Here is an 18,877-nt window from a genome sequence, read left to right on the forward strand (position 1 = left end):
CTCAATCTGACTTCTTGGCCCCCCATCCTTCTGCTTTTTAAGGCATTTTGCCTCGCCATGCCCTGAGTTACCACAGAAACTGCACGCGTGCCTAAATCTGCATGTCCCTGATGCTCGACCACAGGTGCGCCTGTTAAAATCCCAGCAGCATTCCTTCTTCCCCGCCCCCCCACCTGGTGAAGCTGAGGGGAACGACCGAAAGGGCTGCGGCTTCGGCGGGTCACTCACAGCCTCTGCTGTAAGACCGCCCACATGATCCAACCATGAAATCCCCTCTACCTGGTTCCATTTGAGCGTTGGATCAGATGACCTGATGCGCCTAAATTTTTTATCATAATCTAACCACCCTGAGCCTCCCTTAGTCGCCTGCGCCGTGCTAATCCTAGACATATAACAGGCCATTGCGGGTGCTTCCTCTGGAAAACGCTCCATCCTCACTGCCATGTAAATATTGTAGGCCAGCATCCAATGCCTGATATTTTCTTCCACCCTGTACCTCAACATCTCAGTCGCCCATTCACGCGCAGGCATATAATCCTTCTTCCTCCTTATCTCCTCCCTCTCAACCTCATCTATCAGGAGTGAAAATATATCAATGTATGTCCCCTTCCATATCCTTTCCTTCACCTCCTGGGACAAATGGCGTGAGAGGGATTCGTAAGATGTGCGCGCTTCGCCCATGCCCAACAATGGCAACGTCTGTTGCTTACCATGCGCAGGTCCCGCCGCATCCTTGGGGACCCCGACCGCCGGCACTTCTTTAGGCTTGCTCTGATCGATAAGCTGCCTCGCCTTCTCCAATGCGTCTGCCCCGACCATACCCGCTGCACTCACATTCAATCCCATGCCCCCGAGCCAGGGAAGTACGGCTGCTAAGCTGGAGACAAAATCGGCGGGAAGCGTTGGTCCCCCCCCTGTTGTGGGCAGAACAGGCAACGGAACATTTGGCACCCCTGGCCCCGGCAGCGCTGGCGCGGGGATATGATTAGCAGGTACTGGTGGGAAAAGAGCGGGCACCGCAGGGACCACTGGCACCACCGGTGCTGGCACCGGATCCACAGGTGCCGGTGGTATGATACCGGGCGTTGGCGGAACCAAAGGAACAGACCCCCCCACTGGTTCTAAAGGAGCAGGTTCGCTTCCCGGTGTGTCGGGAGCTGCAGGTACCGCCGGCAAAATTGGGGGGCCCCCATTCCCCGGAACCACCTGCAGCGCTTTTTTCACCCTACTCTTCTTTGGCAAGCCAGGGAAAGCCTCTCTGGGGGGTAATGCGTCCCTGCGTGACCTCCCCGATGTACCCTCCTGTGCGTTCAGCCTCTCTGCTAGCTGCGCCATGGTGTGATCCATCTCCCCCATCTTACGCATCAGGGCGTCTAAAACGCTTGCGATGTCTGGGCACCGCTCGCCGCGCTTAGCTTTAGGTGGCATCACTACCTAACCTGGCAGTACTGTTATCGTGGATTTTTGATGGAGGAATTCACGACCGGCCACAGCACCCACGCTACCGGAGCCTCAAATACTGGCTAGTCCAGCAAGGCAGGTGAGCACAGGCTCTAACCCGCTTGGCTCCCAGCAGCGCCGGAATGCAGGCCCCAGTCGAGTCCTCAGGCACCCTCTGAGTCGTCGAAGGTCCCTCACAAGCGTAGCTGTAAACCCTCCAAGAACTCGTGCTATTTAATGCCAGACGTTGTATTCTGCCTCACGAACAACTCCCCCAGAGTGCGTCGATTTCCAGCGCTTGTTGTCACAACAACGGCCCCTTTTGCGACGTGCGCACTGGCCCTGAAAATAGAAAGGAAGATCAAAATAAGTGTGGCCCCCGCGGGCGGGAGCGTCGCTGTGTCGCTCCGAGTCCTTCGGTGCTTGGCGCTCGTCAATTTCACCCGCGCGTCATTGGAAACGCGACTGAGTCCCGCAGTTCAATCTCCGGTGAGTGTACGAAGCGTGCCCCAGTCCCGCTGCTCGGCAACAGGCGAGCGCTCAAAACCAGGTGAGGGGCTGTAAAATAGAAAGGCACAGATTAAAAACCGCCCCCCTTTCCCCTCACGAGCTCCGGAAAGCGTCGACAACCAACGGAGGAAATCAGGAGATCTCGACGCGGCGAGGTTCCCCTTCACAACACTGTCCTAAGAGGGGAAAAAGATAAAGAATTAGTTATCCTCCCAATGGAGGAGGCACACGCGGCTGCTGTGCTGCCGGGGGGAGCAAGAGACCGCACTTCGCGCTCCCCCCAGCTTTAAACGATCGGGAGAGTCGCCCACGTGATCCGATCACTTCCGGGGGTCCACCATCTGTTGCAAGTCTGCACTGAGGGTTTTGATCTGTTTCAGGAGCTCTTCCCTGTCCTGCCAAGCATACTTGATCAATATGCCCATCATGCCTTTAGAGCTTGCAGCTGAGTGTTGCGACCATTCCTCCACCATTTTAGGGTTGGGGGCTTCGTATGTTGGAGTGATAAAAATTCTTAGTCCTCTTGGCACCATGTTCTGATCTACATAATTCTGTAGAGAAATCGCCTTCCACCATTTGGACACTTCATTTCTTTTAAGTTTCTCTAGTTTCTTAATCGCATCTTCCACTGGTTGTATTGAAGCGTCCCCTCTCACGGTGTTGTCCCCTTTGTTATACACCCCTTTTTTCCTGCTGAATAGGGTCACTGCTGCTGCTCGTCGTTCCGCCTCTTCTTCCATGTTATATTGCCACTTGGACTATTCCTCGCTGATTGTACCCTGTATTACCCCCCCCATGTAATGGGGAGTTCCTCCTGCTGTCTGCTCGAAGTGATATTGGTTATAGGACAAGTAAACGTAGCCAACTATTGTGATGGTCAATGCGTTGTGTATAAACTCAAGCGAATCTATATACTTCACAGTCCCGTTCCCAATGTCGGATCAAACTACGTATGAATACGTTGATGTCCGTGTAACACTTCATTAACCGGTGTGTGGAATTAATGCGGATACACCATAGTAGGAAACAGCCCACCCGTGCTGATTGTCGCTGCCCCGAGGGATGAAATACTGCCCGCACCCTCCGATGCGAGAAAATAACCCCCCACTAGGGACGAACAAACCCAGCAAGCAGGCTTACCTTCGTATGGGTGATACAGCAAATGCCCATTCCCATCCACCGAGTCACTGACTCTCTCTCCAGTAGCAGCCACACAGCCGGTCCAAAAAGTTGTCATGTGGCGTCGCTACATTGATGACTTGTTCATCGTCTGGAATGGTACCAGAGGTGAAGCTGAGGAATTTATCATGAAACTGAATACCAACAGCTACAACATTGTTCTGTCTGGGAGTATCAATGACATCAAAACTGACTTTCTAGATGTAGGACTGGAAGTAATACAGAACAAGATATGCACCACTCTTTTTCGGAAAGCGACAGCGGGCAACAGCATCCTGCATGCCCTCAGCAGCCACCCTGATACTCTCAAATGGAGTATACCTTACGGGGAGCTGCTGAGGGCAAAGAGAAATTGCAACAATCCCGATGCCTACTTAGCTGAGAGGGATAACATTGTCAGCCGTTTTCTAGCCAGAGGCTATCCCAACTGGGTTCTCAAGAAAGCGAAAGAACGTGCAGAAGGGATTAATAGGGCGGATACCCTCAAAGACAGAGTAGAGAAAACTACTGAAGATACTGCTGACGCAGTCCGTGTGATTCTCACATACAATTCTGATGCGCATAGAATCCAACGCATCTTCGCCAAACATTGGGATATTCTGAAGTCAGATGGGGTAGTTGGCAATCTGGTTCCTGACAGGCCCAGCATAACATACAGGAGGGATAGGAACATAAGGGACATAGTAGTCAGAAATGATATCACTGATCGCACCACCAATACTGGCCATGGCCTCATGGGATTTTTCCCATGTGGCCACTGTAAAGCCTGCAGAAACAGCACATTCAAAGACAATCTGACATATGGTGGGGTGTCCAAGAGGATCAAACAATTTCTCACATGTAGCACCTGTTTCGTGATTTATGCCATTGAGTGTACGTGCGGACTCTGGTATATAGGTAGTACCACATGTCCTGCCAAAAAGAGAGTGATGGAACATCTGAGGGCTATTACCAACAATGACCCCAAATATCCCGTTGCACGTCACTTTTTCACAAAACATGGTTCCAACATCAACGACATGAGCTATTTTATTTTGGAGCATATACCTAGGAATCCCAGAGGTGGGGATAGAACTCTTAACCTCAGACAACGGGAATCTAGGTATATCATTGATTTTCAAACAAAGAGCCCAGGTGGATTGAACATGGACGAAGAAATGTCAATCCACCTTAAACAATGAATAACCATGTAATTGTTTTTGCAGGAGGCTAGTATTGGTATATCCTTAACCTCATTGGCTTAGCTGCTGTGTTACTCTTCCAGCATACAATGTTCTCATGCTCACCTATTTACAGCAATTTTTTAGCTGTTTTTGCCTCTCTGCATTTTTTAAACAGTCTCTCATTCCATGTGTATGTTATGCTATATAACTTTTTAATGTGTTACTTTTATGAGCTATGTTATTCGTTGCACTGACATGTTCATTCTTTTTGTATTATTTACAGGAGAGAAGGAAGGAGCCCTTCACATTGACTCACCGGCACGGGCATCCTACCCTTTTCCTCCATGAGTTCACCCTTCACTAGCTCATCACTTCAATCCTCTTCACTGACGGTTCCTTGGTAGAGCATATGAGCACGTTCTTGGTCGAAGATAAGTCCTATTGACCTAAGTCATCACCTGCACTTTTCATGTGTTTGAGCAGCACTATTTTAGTATTATGCTGACCGTTCTCGTTATTTAGCTCGAGACACTAGTATAACTAGGAGGTTGCCTGGGCACTTGCCCGGACATTGTTATTCACATGACCCATTTTTTAGTTCACGCATTTTTTCGTGTTATTAGTGAGGGGCATCGTTACCATGGCAACTACTCTTCACTTTGTATGCTACCTTTACAATTTATTTAATTCAGCAGTGTAGCGCCAGGTTCTCATTGCAGCATTTATTATAAATGATAACTGTGTTTTTCGAATTCAATCTGAATATACAATGTTTACGCTTTTATCAATGCGATTTACTGATTTTACCATTCCAAGATGGCCGCTACCTATGTTTGTACGTAGTCCCTTCTTCATTGTGTTGACTTCGTATTTTTCAATGCTTTATCAAGGACTGTTTTGTAACACATTGCCACACGTGATCAAGGCTTGTCGCCGAAACGCGTAGTGTGTATTAAACTCTTGGATTATTTACCTCGGGATTGACCTGTTCATTACTGAGAGCGCACTAATTATTCTTCTTTTGGTGTGGATATTATCTTTGCTGGCGTGCTCCGCTGGCATGTGCGCCACCTCTCAAGGGTCCCAGCAGATCCGGAAGGAGCTTCTCTGTTCGTGGATATATATATATATATATATATATATATATATATATATTATATATAATTTTTTTTCACTGAAAAAAACACAGGTTTCAGGGACGTTATAGTTAGTTGGACATTTCACTAGTACAAAACCAGGGAACTTCTGCTGTTATAATTAGTTCAGCTGACTATAACTCGCGTCCCCACAATGCACTGCTGATGATGACACATATTACATCATTCATGACATGGTCAGTGACATCACTGATGACATCTCAAATGACATTGATGACATCATCCAGTGACTGTGTGTTTCTGTAAAGTTTAAGTATGTTTTTTATATATATATATGTATTCACTGAAAAAACAATAGGTTTTAGGGTTGTTATAGTCAGCTGGACATTTCACGCGAACAAAACCATTGAAATTCATCCGATATAGTTAGTTGTACTAACTACATCTCGCACGCCCGCAATCCACTGCTGATGATGTCACATATTACATCATTCATGACATGGTCAGTGACATCACTGATGACATCGCAAATGACATCACTGATGACATCACTGATGACATCATCCACGTGACAATGAGATACACCTCATCATACACTAATATATCCTTTCATCACTCAAGGTAAAATAGAGATTGCCAGATTTAAAACCATTGACACACCAATACAAGTTTCTAAACACCCACTCAGTGATTCCTAGATCTATACACACATCTAATCACTTACCTATAGATTCACTCATACATGCTGTCAATGATCAATAGAACGCCGTGAGCCCCCCCGCATATACAATCTTCGAGCCCCGGGGGTGGCGGTCCCCGGGGCAATGTGAGGGGGATTAGGAACCCCCCACTTTTTTTTTTAACTTTTTTTTTTAATTATGCCCCCGGGATTTGGCCCCATAAATTTTTTTTTCGGATGAAATTCGCGCTGGGTGCGTGAATCTTGCCGATATTTTTGTAATTTTTTTTTTGGCCCTGGGGATCCTTGCGGGACCCCTGAGCAGGCCTAGGGGGTCAGGGTGTTTCTACCCTGCCCCCTTTTTGCGTTTTTTGCGTTTGTTTATTAGGTTTCTTGTGCCTCGGTTCTACCAGGCACAAGTACCGAACTAATTCAGGCTGTTTTCTATGTCCATGAACCCAACATTGTGTGTTTTTTTTCAAGCACTAGCACTTTAAATATCGGTAGAAAAATCTGAGCAGTGTCATGTGATCAAGGCCGCTTGGACGGCTGAAATGCGTAATGGCAGGCGAGGAGGAATAAAAATATCCAAATTCACCAGTAATGAGGTCTACGTTCGTTCTTCTTTCCTGGAGAAACTTGTGAGCAAAGAGTGGTCATATTGTGCCGGTTTTTCGACTGTCACCGGTTCATAAACCCCCTCCCGTTAAGAAGGCTCTGCAGCTGACAGCCGTTTTGCCCCGAATTGGATCTTCTCCTTCAGTGACACGGGCGCGTGTTGCTGCAACGGCGGGGACCCCCGGGGCACCGTGAAGTGTTCGTGAACGAAAAGAGCAGAGCCCCCCGATGTGGTGCGACCGAGGGGTATTGGATTGTTCCAACCGCGGAGATTTGCAAGCAGTCTGAGAGCACGCAAGGATACCCCAGCTGGAGATCACCGGTGTTTCCGTTGGAGATATCCCGCTCGGCTGAGCGGGAGATAGACGGGCGCACGACGGAGTGACCCAGCTGCGGCAAAAGCAACTCAAGGTACGCAATATAAAACACCACACGGGTCGGGTGGTACCTATCCCTCTAAAACAGCCCCGAATCTTGTATTCCAAATTACGAGGGCTTTATTAGAGGAACTTTAAAGAATATTTTCCACATACTCAGTATGTCTGCCGACACGCTCAGAAGTCGAGAACTTGCCGCAGAGGAAAGGTTCTCGGATACCACTGGAGATACTAATAGTGCTAATAAATGGGGACATGAGGAATTGAATACAAACACTAGCACTAATGGAATCAGGGAGAAGTTTAAATCATTGGAAAAGCTGAAAAGGCAAGAGCAATCTAAATGGTGGGAGGCACGCTCTCTTAAAAGATATCTTGATGTGGGGAGAATACCCAGAGGACTCCGCATCATGATTGCTCCCAGTTATGAGGCACCAAACCCATTAATGATGGCAGAATGGGGGGAATGTAATTTGAAATCATCACGGCGCTTGGTAGAAATTTTGGTCAAATACGCTGAAATAGACAGAGGGGAGTTACAGAGGAAAATCGAAATCTTAGAGGAGGATATCAAGGACAAGGAAGGAGACTCCCATGCAAGCCACAAACTAAGGGAGGATATGAATATCAGATTGGCTAAAGAGGAAGACAAAATCAAAACACGCAAAACTTACAAGTTTAAACGTGATCGTGATGATTACGCCAATGGCCAAATATTTACATTTGCGCGGCACTATGACTCACTCAGACAAGCAACAGCTGACAGGCGCATACAGAATGATGGTTCCACAAAGAAAGGGCAACAATGTACTGAATCAACCTCAATATCCGACTTAAGTTCAGCTCCCGAAAGTGAATCAGATAATGAAGGAGCAAGGAGAAATACCCATACAGGTATTAAGTTCACTCTGGGGGAAGAGTTGGACATTTTAAAACAAAGCAGACGAGACACATTGAGACCACGCAACAAGGAGCCAGTCGAAAAACAAAATCCAAAAGGCGAAGGGAGCGACGCCAGGCCAACCGAAAAAGGAGAATACAGGAAACGGGGCCGGGGCAGGGGAAGGCGACAGTAGGGGACGCAAACAATGGCAATGATAGAGCAGATTGCCCCACTACTGAACAGGATGCCAAAACTATTATCAATTTGGCCAATGTAAACCTTTCAGCAGCCGAAGCTGTAGAACCAGAACATTTTTGGACCTGGCGGCGCAGGGTACGCCTTAATCTCCTGGGTTCTACTGCTTCAGCTAACAGATACACAGGGACACTCTGTCGGCGTAAAAGATCAGATTTTATTAGCTGCAGCTAGTACAGTTGTCCTAGAAGTACACACGGTATGTTCTCAGGAGACTGCCACTTCACTCCGTGGCGCATAATCTTATATAGTACATATGTGAAATATACATTAACCAAAAACACACCTAAAACATATAAAAAGAGCCAATAAGAAAGGTTGGAAAACAGAACTGAACCAATAGGAAAGGTTTGAAAATAAAGTATCGAGTAACTCGAAGAAGCCTCTCTTCCAACTGTGTTTGTCACCCCTCCCCACAAACTAATTCATTAACAGGTTTGTAACCAACTCACAGGTGGCGAGATACGTTTGTGTGTTTTGGAGGACAGTTGTGAAACAAGAGAATACAAGCGGAGGCCAGCGAAGGCCAGAAGATAAGATAAATTCAGGAGAGAATAGTGTGAACCAACAGATAGTCAAGACAGGGATTAGAGGAACCAGACAGGGATTAGTGTACTCGGCCAGTCTCTAACACCAGCTTTGTAAACAGAGGCACAAGGCTATTTCAACACAATATTGCAGGAAAAGCAGAAAAGACTTCGATCGTCGTGCTGCCTGAGTGAGGGCAACCCAAAATGGCGGCGGAGCACAAAATGGTGGGTCGATTCGATCACGATCGGAAATCGAAGTTCCTCAAAGCCCAAATTTTATCCCTTGGTTTGTCTCACTGTTTGGAATCTAATTTTTAATACACTAAAACACGTGTTGATATTTATCAGTACATTCGGAAACTCAAGTTGCTCAAATTCCACCAGATGAGATCCTCTACAGACCCTACTCAAAGGAACATTCAAACCACTGAAGCTGATAACTATCCAGGCCTCACTGTATCTGATCTGGACATTTATCAGGACCTATGTGAGCTGGGGGAAGAAGCACAAGCCAGCAGTTCCAATTTGTCCCTAGATATGCCCAGATTAGCAAACACTGGGTATTATACCGAGATTTATTATGTTTTGTTTAAATGTTCAAAACATCAAATGAAAGTTTTACCAATATTAGTACCGAACTAATTCAGGCTGTTTTCTATGTCCGTGAACCTAACATTGTGTGTTTTTTTTTCAAGCACTAGCACTTTAAATATCTGTAAAAAAATCTGAGCAGTGTCATGTGATCAAGGCCGCTTGGACGGCTGAAACACGTAATGGCAGGCGAGGAGGAATAAAAATATCCGAATTCACCTAATGAGGTCTACGTTTGTTCTTTTTTCCTGGAGAAACTTGTGAGCGAAGAGTGGTCATATATACATATATATGTGTGTGTATGTGTGTACGTATATATATATATATATATATATAAAGCAAACCCTTTGTTCTCCAAAGAAAAAGGTACTCCGGATACTCCAGAATGCTGTATTGCGTTTATTTAGCAACAAGAAGCCACACACCGACACGATTTACCATTAAGGCTTGTTCACGATGAAGCATGACATATTTAACTTCCGTTTACATACATTCATTTGTAAAAATAAAAATAGGACTTTTGCACTCCATATAAACATCGTTTTTGTCTGCCATCTTACAACGGCTAAGGCTTATCTACGGACTTGTATTTGATAAATCAAGGCCGTAATAACTCACACACCCATGATCTATTATGTCAGTGTCAAATATGTAATGAATTTCATTTCAATTTCATAATATCCATTTAGTTGAGCATTTGAAAATTCAATGGTACAGCAATATGAATTAATCAACAATGTGTTATTACATTCATTGCAAACCTGCATATGTGTCCAGCATATAAAAACGCTGTCTAATACAGACATGTAATCTCAATCAAGCCCAAGTGGGCAAAATTTCATTAGTAACAGTTCCTGATGTCATTACTCCACTGCAATATTGCCCCAGTGGGCCATTACACTTGTTGTTATAGTTAATATAAGTAGCAACAATGTTCATCATGCGTAGCGATGTATCATATTTGCATAGACCATTAAGGGGTGTTTTGATTTGATCAATACTTCAGAGTGTTCAGTCCTATTCCCAAAAGAAAAACAAAAAAAGTGAAATAAATTTAAAAAAAACTACAAATAGTGATTGTCTGAAGAATTATATGTACAATTAAAATAATGTCATTTGCGTACAAAGTTCGGAAGTCAAATTGATACACTACCATTATTTGGTCTATATCCTAAATTCCAATGATGTTCTACTTAACTACAGTTCCCAATAATTATATTTTCAACAATCAGTTTGTTCCACACATTGTCACCCCAAAAGTATTGCCAGTTCCTCACTGGAGTTCGAACCAGTGGACATTAATGTTTCAAAGTCTATGATATATTTTGACTCTAAAATCCTCAATTGGCGCTCTCTATCACCGCCTTGTCTTTTAGGATTAACAGCGTCCAAAATGACGTATGAAAGTAATTTTTCATTTTGGCCATGCATCAACTTAAAGTGGCGAGCTACAGGGTACTGTTCATTGTGGTTTCGGGTTGCCCTCTTATGCTCTAGGACTCGTTTTCTTGCCCTGTGTTTGGTGCTTCCTATATATCGTTTTTTACATGGGCAAATTAAACAGTAAACACAAAACTCGGTGTTACAGTCAAAACTGCCCCTAATTAGGAAGTCCCTATTACTGTTGGGCACTTTGATCTTAGTGCAGTTCTTACTATTGATACAAGCTTTGCAATGCATGCAGTATGAAAAGCCTGTATTGTTCACCTGACGATCAGTCCTAGACTGCGATGTTATTTGGTTCCGACTAAGCTCATCTTTAAGAGACCTCCCTCTTCTGAAAGTTATTTGGGGTGCTTCATGTAAATACTGATCCAAAGTTGGATCCGTCTTCTGTATATGTCAGTTACGCTTAAAGATTTTGCGAACTTAAAATTCTTTATTTGAGTAGGTGGTTATAAACCTGGTGTGTGATTCTGTCTGGCTAGATTTTGGCTTCTGATTTAACAGAGCTACTCTTTCTAGTTGATCTACTTTAATCACTGCTGTTTGTATCACTTTCTGGGTGTACCCCTGTTCTTTAAATCTGTTGCACATCACAGCTTTTTCTTTCTCATATTCCATTAAAGTACTGCTGTTTCTCTTTGCTCAAATTAGTTCACCTTAAGCTATGCTCTGGATGAGACTGTATGGGTGGGCACTGGACGCAAATAATAGACTGTTCCCCGCAGTTTCTTTTCTGTGGAGTTTAGTTACGAGATGTTAGTCTGTACTGTTACGTCCACATCTAGGAACACTATCATATTACTGCTGATCTGAAATGTAAGTTCTATATTTAAGTTGTTATTGTTTAGTGCCTGGATGAAAGCTTCAGCACTCCTTACATCCCCCCGCCATATTAAAAATATGTCGTCAATAAATCTTGACCACAGGATTACCTGTTCCCCATACTCTTTGAAGAAACTGGACACTTGCTCCTCCCACCAGCCCATGAAAAGATTCGCGTAGCTGGGGGCGAAGCAAGTGCCCATTGCACTGCTTGTACAACTTGTCATTGAAGTAAAAGAAGTTATTTGTTAAACAGTATGTGATCATCTCAATTAACATTTCAGTATGGAACAATAGTGAAATTGATCTTGCTCGCAAAAAATGGCGAATAGCCTGAATTCCCAGATCATGTTTGATTGAGGTGTATAAACTCGTCACATCTAGTGTGATGAGTAAAAACTCTTGATCCCATTGTAGACACTCAATCATGTTAAAAAATGCATTGTGTCTCTTAAATACGCTGGTAAGGCAGTTACAAACGGTCTTAAATAACAAATCGATATATTTCGATGTCATTTCCAAGTTTGAGCCCATTGACAACACTATGGGCCTCCCTGGGGGGTTGACTGAGCTCTTATGCAGTTTAGGCAAAAGATACAGAATGGGCGTAGCATTTCCTCATATTTTAGATTAGATGTTTCCACTTCCCTTATATCTACTTCTTGATAACACCATAGGTCAGTAAGCTGTTGTAAACCTTCTGCTTTGTATTCATCTTTGCTCCACACCACCACATTCCCCCCTTGTCAGATTGTCTAATGACAATGGAGGGGTCGCTTTTCAGCTCATCAATCGCTTTTATTTGTGTTGTGGTTAGGTTACGCTTGGCTTGATTGTCTTTGTCTTTGTTTTTTTTCAGATCTTTCACCACACTCTTTTCAAATACATCAAATATGTATTTATATAATTCACTGGAAAAAAACAAAGGTTAAAGTGACGTTCATACTGCATTACAGTCGTGGAGGGAAAACTGATGACAAAACTATTAAACTATATAGGAAGAAAACCGCTGGTAACAGCATGTTGCATGCCAACAGCTATCACCCAACCAGTCTAAAATGGATCATTCCGTTTGGCGAATTACTTGGCACTAAAAGGAATTGCTGCAATGAGGAGTCTTTTAGAACCGAATATAGTATCATGATTGATCAATTCCATAAAAAGGGGTTATCCCAATAGGCTTCTTAAATTAGTGCATGAAAGTATGACATTCCTACAAAGGGAGGATTTACTCTTTCAAGAGAAGAGACAATGTAAGAATGTGCAAGGAAATCAAATAAGATTTATCACCTACAGAAGGACAAAGTCACTGAGAGACACTCTCATATATAGTCACTTTCACGGATCCACAAGAGATGGGTGGCTTATGAAAACACAGACGTTTTCTACAAATGTGGTTGATGTAAGGCCTGTAAATATAGCAGCAATTGTTAGTCTTATTTGCTGCCCAATGGGAAAGAAATAATAATCACACAATTTATTACCTGTACCACAGATTATCATGTCTATATTTGGGAGTGTCCATGCAAACTATGGTACATGGGAAGTACAATATTCCCATTCAAAAAGAGAATTTTGGAACATCTATGTACCATAAAGAAAAATGATGTTACATATCCTGTTGCCAGACACTTTCAACTTAAACATGGAAATAATAACCCGGATCTCCTCAAATATTTTTGTATTTACAGGATTGACAGGACAACAAGAGGGGGGGATTGAGAGACAGTTCTGCGTATTCAAGAATCACATCTAATTGTTGACGTGGATACAAAGGTTCCACTTGGATTGAATCTGGAAGAGTAACTAGCCATGCATATTTAAGTAGCAGCTGTTTCACTGTTTTTCAAATCATGAACGATCACAAGATTTCTAATGCTTCTATGAGCTTTATGATATTGGACTTTTTGATTATTATTCTCTTTGAGTAGTTAATTATGGTTTTCATAAACAAAATAGAGTTGTCTGTTTCTTGAGAACTCTGCCCCTCTTAGTATGTATACAATTGAATTTCATGCAAAATAAAACAAACACTGGGGCATAATATCCATGTAGGTGTCCACAAACATACATTGCCCACTTAGGCTTAATTTTCGCTACCAATGATTACATAATTGTGAAGCAGATGCCGTTGCGATTGGAATTGAGTTTATAATTACATAGGGGTTTGTCAAGGAACATAGAATGATTCATTGCATGTATTTTGTTTTACGACCAATAATTATTTTGTGGTAGTTTGAAAACAAAATACATAAATTGCAATGATGATATTACAGTTATATTGCAGAATAGTTTGATTTTAACTTGTTTAAATACATAGTATATTTTTACCAACTCACCATGACGTCTTGATATGCTGAGCGGAATTCCACAAATGGAAAGATGTAATCACACTCATGGCTCTTACTGGAGATACCTGGTGGGCTAGTTGGACCCCAGGGACCCTCAGGATTTAAGGGGACTTAATCCCCCAAATTAAAACAAGTCATGTGGCGCATTTGCACAGTGGTGAAGGGAGGGGCGGGGCCTGATGTAACATGTGTGCAAACATGCCCTGTGGTGTGTTTTAAGTTGGGGAATTAATTCCCCTTCAATCCTAATGGTCCTTGCAGGCCAACTAGCCCAAATTGTACCTCCAGTAAGCACCACAGGGCTGCGTTGCAAAGAGGTGGTCCGAGGCCAGACCACGCCCCTTTTTACACCTCTCTGCAACGCATGTCTGTGGCGCTTACTGGAGGTACCTGGTGGGCTAGTTGGACCCCAGGGACCTTCAGGATTCAAGGGGACTTAATCCCCCAACTTAAAACGACCCACGTGGCGCATTTGCACAGTGGTTTGCAAGTGTGCAAATGCGCTCCGTGGCGCGTTTTAAGTTGGGGGATTAAGTCCCCTTGTATCCTCAGGGTCCCTGGGGGCAACTAGCCCACCAGGTACCTTCAGTAAGCACAACAGAGTTGCGTTGCAGAGAGGTGAAAAAGGGGCGTGGCCTCGGACCACCTCTCTGAAACGCGGCTCTGTGGTGCTAACTGTAGGTATCTGGTGGGCTAGTTGGGCCCCAGGGACCCTCAGGGTTCAAGGGGACTTAATCCCCCAACTTAAAACACACCACGGGACACGTTTGCTCACTTGTCACATCAGGCCCACCCCCTCCCTTCACCACTGTGTAAACGGGCCCTCTGGTGCATTGTAAGTTGGGGGATTAAGTCCCCTTGAATCCTGAGGGTCCCTTGGGTCCAACTAGCCCACCAGGTACATCCAGTAAGCACAACAGAGCTGCGTTGCAGAGAGGTGTAAAAAGGGGCATGGCCTTGGACCACCTCTCTGCAATGCAGCTCTGAGGTGCTTACTGGAGGTACCTGGTGGGCTAGTTGGCCCCCAGGGACCCTCAGGAGTCAAGGGGAATTAATCCCCCAACTTAAAACCTGCCAGGGGGTGCCTTTGCAGAGTGGTGAAGGGAGGGGTGGGACAGATGTGACATGTGTGTACTTATCCAATCACTCCGCCAAAACCCAAGCACTTATAAATTCACTATGCACTCTCCTTGCAGTAATCATCCAGTCAGTACCCATGCACTCATGCAATGACCCATGAACTAACACATGCAGTGCTACAATACCCTGAGCACTACCCATGCAGTCCAGCCATGCCCTGTGAGTGCCCATGCACTCCTTCAATCTCCCAGCCCTCACCATGTACTTATCCAATCACTCCACCAAAATTCAAGCACTTATAAATTCACCATGCACTCTCCTTGCAGTACTCTAATCTTCCAGTCAGTACCCATGTACACATGGAATGGCCCAGGCACTAACACATGCACTGCTACATTCCCCTAAGCACTTCCCACGGAGACCTCAAACCACCTACACACTACTGATTCACTCCTCCAAATACCCAGGTAGTACCCATGCACTTCAGAAATCCCTCTGTCACTACCCATACACTCCCCCAATCACCCAGCCAGCACTATGTACTCTGCCAAAACCCATGCAGTTATAAAATCACCATGCACTGTCCTTGCAGCACTCTAATCATCCAGTCACTACCCATGTACTCATGCAATGATCCAGTCACTAACACATGCACTGGTGCAATCCATTGAGGACTACCTATGCGGTCCAGTAATCTCCCTGGTACTACCTATGCAGTCCTCCAATCACCCAGCCAGTCCTAAGTCCTTATCTAATCACTACGCCAAAACCCAAGCACTTATAAATTCACCATGCACTCTCCTCACAGTACTCTAATCATCCAGTCACTATCTATGTAGTCATGCAAGGATCCAGGCACTAACACATGCACTGCTACAATCCCTGTGTACTACCCATGCAGTCCTCTAACCACCTACACACTTCTCATTCTCTCCTTCAATTCCCCTGGTAGTACCCATGCAGTCTAGCAATCACCCTGTCACTCCCCGGGCAGTCCTCCAGTCACGCAGCCACTACCATGTACTAATCCAAACACTCCGCCAATACCCAAGCACTTATAAATTCACTCAGGCACTCTCCCTGCAGTATTCTAATTTATCAGTTAGTAGCTATGTACTCATGCACTGATCCAGGCACTAACTGATCACTGTGACAATCCCATATGCCCTACCCATACAGTTCTGGACCCACTTGTACACTTCTCATTTGCTTCTTCAATTCGCAAGGTAATACCCATGCAGTTCCGCAATCACACTGTCACTTCCTGTGCACTCCTCCAGTCACCCAACCACTACCATGTACTAATCCAAACACTCCTCCAATAGCCAAGCACTTATAAGTTCACCATGCACTCTCCTTGTAGTACTCTAATTATCCACTCAGTACTCATGCAATGGCCCAGTCACTAACACATGCACTGCTGCAATAACTTGAGGATTACCTATGCAGTCCAGTAATCTCCCTGGTACTATCTATGCAGTTCTCCTATGTGCTTATCCAATCACTGTGCCAAAACCCAAGCACTTATAAAATCACCATGCACTCTCCTTGTAGCACTCTAATCATCCAGTCACTACTCATGTACTCATGCAATGAGCCAGGCATTAACTCAGGGCAAATACAGAGGAGGTCATGCTAATCACAGGGGTACACCAACACATAGTGTTCCCTAATGTATGTAGGTGTTTTCACTTTATTCTAAGTGTCTTTTAGCATAGCACTGGCTCTAGGCCTGGTTAGTCAGAGTCAGTTACCACCAGTACCCATCAGCAAAAAGGTGGGGGCACAGGAGGATTTTCTGCTCCTCTGTTGGTTCTTTCTGCACATCTCTTCTTCTTCCTGCACTTTTCTTCATCTTTCTGGACTTCTGTTGCCTCTTTCTGCATTTGTCTTGCTTCTTTCTGTGCTTTTCTTTCTCTTTCTTCACATGTCCTACCTTTGTAGGCATAGTTAGAAATTTGCATTTAAAAAATCTTAGAAATTCACTGAAAAAACCATAGGTTTCAGGGATGTTATAGTTAGAAATTTTCATTTAAAAAACCATTGAAATTCAATGAAAAAACCATAGGTTTCAGGGGCGCTATAGTTAGAAAGTAGCATTTAAAAAACCTTAGAAATTCACTGAAATAAACATAGGTTTCAGGGCCATTATAGTTAGTTGGAGATTTCACTCATACAAAACCATAGAAATTTGGCCATTATAGTTAGTAGATCTAACTATAACTCGCGCCCCCGTAATGCACTGCTGAGAAATAAGTCATAAACGCAGTGTCACCAACTTGTTCAGATATCGTACTGTGTTTCCTTTCCGCCCGTAGGTCATCTTTTTTGGGTGAATGATTAACCACACTATATAACAACATGTACTTTCTCAGTGCCAGGATAACCGTTGGGTGGCAGTGTGCAGTTCAGTTTACATACTTACATACATACATATTACATCACTCATGACATGCTCAGTGACATCACTGATGACATCTCAAATGACATCACTGATGACATCACTGATTACATCATCCACGTGATCATCAGTTGCACCTTCTCATACCCTAATAAAACCTTTTATACAACTCTAAAATACAGACCACCAATATCGAAATCATAGACAGACAAATAGCAGTTAGTACATACCTGTTCAGTGATTCATATGTCTACACACACATCCACCCACTAACCTATACAGTCATTCATACACATAGTCATTCAGTTCAGTTCAAAAAGCTTTTATTCGGTTTGTATTGATACAAACATATAAGCTAAACAGTAAAATACAATAAAATATTATTTCACATAACCTTAAACAGTTTATAAAAGAAATTATTCCTGAACCAGCCTTAAAAAAATGGAGATACACTATTATACATAAATACATCAATAAATAAACAGTTATTACAATATCAATTTAAAAGTTAAATATAACATATGATGCAAAAAGAAAAATGACCTGTGCGCAAGTGCATGTTTGGCCATAAAACAAAATTATCACTATAATATATATCTCTTTACCATTCTGTAACAAATTCATTGTTTTAGTTACAGCACAATAAACGTTGATTTTCAACAAAGTAGGGTATTCCCTCACTGTAGTAAGGTGACTTGTGCATGTGTGCAAATTTGGCCATAACAAAACACAGTTTTCACAGTATTTCATAATAATATGGATTTCCTGGCAGCTCTACTTTTCAATATAAAATGTGCGACATGAAAACAAACATCTGGGCTCTCGAGAGAACATAATAATTTCATAGCATCAACTGTTAAACAAATATTATATTTTAAAAGGATAGGCTTCAGGTAAAATTTCCTTAAAAATACATAAAATTTGCAAAATAACAAAAAATGATGGCAGCTCTTTTTGTAAACATTGTCACAGGGGCATTTTGTATTAGAACCTTCCCCATTTGTGGGGAAGGATACAAGATGGTGGGCAATGCCCAACCTTAAACGTACTAATACAAATCGATGTGATCGTCTGGACACGTCCACCAAATACATCTAGAGCCCACTTTTGAGATCTAATTGCCTATAAAATACAGAGGTCTTTTGAGTCCTAAGCAATTTGTTTCTTTCTTCCCCCTTGTAAGACAGAAACAAATCTTTTATTTCTTTTTTGGAGAACGGTATTGCGTAATCTGACTACTTAGAAATATTAAAATCAAATAATATGCTATACCAATGAATAATATAATTCAACCATGGAATGCGGGAGCAGTAATCTAGCTTGAGGCAATCTCTAATTATGGACTGTGTAAACTCAGTTTCCTTCTTATACCAGATTGAACGCCATAATAATAAAGGACGTAAAGCAGCCAAATCTGATACATATTTAAGACCAGTTTCTTGATGTATTAGGTCA

This window comes from Triturus cristatus, chromosome 8 (genome assembly GCF_964204655.1).
Source record: "Triturus cristatus chromosome 8, aTriCri1.1, whole genome shotgun sequence".
Classification (NCBI taxonomy): domain Eukaryota; kingdom Metazoa; phylum Chordata; class Amphibia; order Caudata; family Salamandridae; genus Triturus; species Triturus cristatus.